Source organism: Anthonomus grandis, unplaced genomic scaffold (assembly GCF_022605725.1).
Source record: "Anthonomus grandis grandis unplaced genomic scaffold, icAntGran1.3 ctg00000398.1, whole genome shotgun sequence".
Lineage (NCBI taxonomy): Eukaryota > Metazoa > Arthropoda > Insecta > Coleoptera > Curculionidae > Anthonomus > Anthonomus grandis.
The window spans coordinates 96,501-100,832 of NW_026088492.1; the positions used below are offsets into that span (position 1 = coordinate 96,501).

Here is a 4,332-nt window from a genome sequence, read left to right on the forward strand (position 1 = left end):
TTTTTTTCGAAATCGAACTAACTATACGAGCGTCTTCTTTAGACCACCTACATTACGAAAATACCGTGTTATAACGACATTCGAGCAGAACTAACTGAATGACTGCACTTTGAAAATTCGGAAAAAGTCATTTTTCGGCCTCGTTTTTGAGGCCAAAAATGGGCTCAAAAAAGCGATATCTCAGCTACTATCAAAGCTACGATCTTGGGTATGGTATCGTTGGTTTCAGAAAGACGAAACTAAGACAAAACCGTTAGAATTTTCCAGATCGGGTCGGTAGAAGCCGAGATATCGACCTCCAAAGTTTGGGTTTTTTTCGTTTTTCGTGTATACCCCCCCATTTCGATTTTTTTCACCAAATACCTACATTACGAAAATACCGGGTTATAACGAGATTCGAGCAGAACTAACTGAATGACAGCACTTTGAAAATTCGAAAAAAGTCATTTTTCGGCCTCGTTTTTAAGGCCAAAAATGGGCTCCGAAAATGCGATATCTCAGCTACTATCAGAGCTACGACCTTGGGGATGGTCTCGTTGGATTCAGAAAGACGAAATTACGACAAAACCGTTAGAATTCTCCAGATCGGGCCGGTAGAAGCCGAGATATCAACCTCCAAAGTTTGGGTTTTTTCGTTTTTCGTGTATACCCCCCCGTTTCGATTTTTTTCACCAAAATTTTTTTTTTCGACATCGAACTAACTATACAAGCGTCTTCTTTAGACCACCTACATTACGAAAATACCGGGTTATAACGAGATTCGAGCAGAACTAACTGAATGACTGTTATATTATAAATATTATCCCGGCAAGACTATCCGGTTTACAGGGGCTATTTCTAGGGAGTTGAGTTTGTTCGACAGTCTTGGTTTAAGAGTTCTAAACAACAAGAACAACTCCCTAGATCTGATAGGTTCCAGAAACCCTGTTAAATTTAAAAGATGGAACAAAAAAAAAAAAAGAACCTATCAGGCCAGCTTCGTGGGTTCTCTGTATGGTCAGTTGCCTCAGTCACACTCACTCACTCAGTAGTAAAACACCTTAATTTAATTTAAATAGGGTGTTTATTAAAGTCATACTCAATAGCTTAATTTATCAGAAACAAGGAGTTAAATCTACATGGTAAGTAAATATAAGTAAATATACAAGATGGTCTTAAAAAGGTAAACAAAAATAAATAAAAGATATATATATATATACAAGTTTATAACCCAAAGGTAGATACCTGAATTCGTCAGTGATCACTTCGGAAGCATTACATAATAAGGCGTAACATTGAATTGTTTTAATTTAGATAATTATACCATAAATATAGTTACTTAAGTTTTAAATATTAAAATGAGAAAGTGATAATAAATTCATGTTAAATCATACAAAAAAAATCAAAAGAAGAATATGGTTAAGATTAAAAGAATGTGCTTACGGGTCAAGTTCCATGGTGTTCTTCTTTCGGGGGCGAGAGCCCGCGATGGGCAATTTTTCACCACATAGGGCTTACGGCATGATGTGTGTTGACGGGGCTAAGGGCGGCGAAATTATTTTTCAGGCTTCAGGGCGAAATCCTCATTACTGCTGGGTCACGGCTGGCGGTTTACACTGTCATATTTAAGGAGCCCTAAGAGAGATTTCTCAATGGAAACACGGAACACCAAATAAAATGTCACCAACGGTGAAAACTACTTACGAAGTTTCGAGAGGCATCAAACTACTAAAACCCATCCTGCTTCAAAAATATTTCGTTGAAACTGAAGAAACACTAATGCATTTTAGTTTTAGATGTTATTTTAACAAAAAAGGTGCTGGCGGAGAGAGATGATAATAGATTTATTTCAAACCTCTCTCCGTCACAGCGGGCAGCACGGTTCACTCTTGACGGACGCAGGAGCTGGAAAGACCCCCAGATGCGTCGCGGAACTGCTTAAGTAGTAGTCCAAAAGACGTCTGGGCGCAAGACCGGAGATTGAGGAACTTCACTCGTTACTTTATGGGTTTAGCCGCTATGGGCCCAACCAAAACCCATACATAGGTCACTAATAAGCAAACCATAGAGTGCCTAGTGGAAAGTACAATTACGGGCCAAATCGTAATAATTCGACACGCGGCGCCACTGGCGTCCGCTTTAATAAACCGGTTGACCAATTCAATTGCCGTGAAATCTTCTCCATGCACAGCATATTGTAAACAATAACAAAGAATTAAAATGGTGATAATATTGATAGTGGTTTAATGAAAAATATTGGCGAATTCCATTAAGAGTCGAAGGCAATTGTAATTATGGTGGGTGTCTCAGTTTTGAAAGAAAAATTTAGAATAAAGTCATTTTTAAATATTTTAACCAAATGAATAAAAGTTAGGATTCTCCAGATCCCGTCTAAAGCGCAATTAATCCTGCAACATGACAGCACTTTGAAAATTCGGAAAAAGTCATTTTTCGACCTCGTTTTTGAGGCCAAAAATGGGCTCCAAAAATGCGATATCTCAGCTACTATCAAAGCTACGACCTTGGGTATGGTATCGTTGGTTTCAGAAAGACGAAACTAAGACAAAACCGTTAGAATTTTCCAGATCGGGTCGGTAGAAGCCGAGATATCGACCTCCAAAGTTTGGGTTTTTTTCGTTTTTGGTGTATACCCCCCGTTTCGATTTTTTTCAGCAAATTTTTTTTTTTCGAAATCGAACTAACTATACCAGCGTCTTCTTTAGACCACCTACATTACGAAAATACCGGGTTATAACGAGATTCGAGCAGAACTAACTGAATGACAGCACTTTGAAAATTCGGAAAAAGTCATTTTTCGGCCTCGTTTTTGAGGCCAAAAATAGGCTCCAAAAATGCGATATCTCAGCTACTATCAGAGCTACGACCTTAGGGATGGTCTCGTTGGATTCAGAAAGACAAAACTAAGACAAAACTGTTGGAATTTTCCAGATCGGACCGGTAGAAGCCGAGATATCGACCTCCAAAATTTGGGTTTTTTAGTTTTTCGTGTATACCCCCCGTATCGATTTTTTTCACCAAATACCTACATTACGAAAATACCGGGTTATAACGAGATTCGAGCAGAACTAACTGAATGACAGCACTTTGAAAATTCGAAAAAAGTCATTTTTCGGCCTCGTTTTTAAGGCCAAAAATGGGCTCCGAAAATGCGATATCTCAGCTACTATCAGAGCTACGACCTTGGGGATGGTCTCGTTGGATTCAGAAAGACGAAATTACGACAAAACCGTTAGAATTCTCCAGATCGGGCCGGTAGAAGCCGAGATATCAACCTCCAAAGTTTGGGTTTTTTCGTTTTTCGTGTATACCCCCCCCGTTTCGATTTTTTTCACCAAAATTTTTTTTTTCGACATCGAACTAACTGTACAAGCGTCTTCTTTAGACCACCTACATTACGAAAATACCGGGTTATAACGAGATTCGAGCAGAACTAACTGAATGACAGCACTTTGAAAATTCGGAAAAAGTCATTTTTCGGCCTCGTTTTTGAGGCCAAAAATAGGCTCCAAAAATGCGATATCTCAGCTACTATCAGAGCTACGACCTTGGGGATGGTCTCGTTGGATTCAGAAAGACAAAACTAAGACAAGACTGTTGGAATTTTCCAGATCGGACCGGTAGAAGCCGAGATATCGACCTCCAAAATTTTTTTTTTTCGAAATCGAACTAACTATACCAGCGTTTTCTTGAGACCACCTACATTACGAAAATACCCGGTTATAACGAGATTCGAGCAGAACTTACTGAATGACAGCGCTTTGAAAATTCGGAAAGTAATTTTTCGACCTCGTTTTTGAGGCTAAAAATGGGCTCCAAAAATGCGATATCTCAGCTACTATCAAAGCTACGACCTTGGGGATGGTCTCGTTGGATTCAGAAAGACGAAATTACGACAAAACCGTTAGAATTCTCCAGATCGGGCCGGCAGAAGCCGAGATATCAACCTCCAAAGTTTGGGTTTTTTCGTTTTTCGTGTATACCCCCCCGTTTCGATTTTTTTCACCAAAATTTTTTTTTTCGACATCGAACTAACTATACAAGCGTCTTCTTTAGACCACCTACATTACGAAAATACCGGGTTATAACGACATTCGAGCAGAACTAACTGAATGACAGCTTTTTGAAAATTCGAAAAAAGTCATTTTTCGGCCTCGTTTTTGAGGCCAAAAATGGGCTCCAAAAATGCGATATCTCAGCTACTATCAAAGCTACGACCTTGGGTATGGTATCGTTGGATTCAGAAAGACGAAACTAAGACAAAACCGTTAGAATTTTCCAGATCGGGTCGGTAGAAGCCGAGATATCGACCTCCAAAGTTTGAGTTTTTTTCGT

The 4,332-nt window shown here is 39.2% G+C and overlaps 1 long non-coding RNA gene across 1 annotated transcript; it reads right to left on the reverse strand.

Moving 5' to 3' along the window:
* Positions 1-1,044: 1,044 nt before the first annotated feature.
* Positions 1,045-2,370, reverse strand: LOC126749632 (uncharacterized). The gene is made up of 2 exons (XR_007665222.1): positions 1,684-2,370; positions 1,045-1,614 (listed from the first exon to the last, which is right to left on the reverse strand). It is a non-coding gene; the product is annotated as an uncharacterized LOC126749632 (long non-coding RNA).
* Between the last annotated feature and the right edge of the window lie 1,962 nt (positions 2,371-4,332).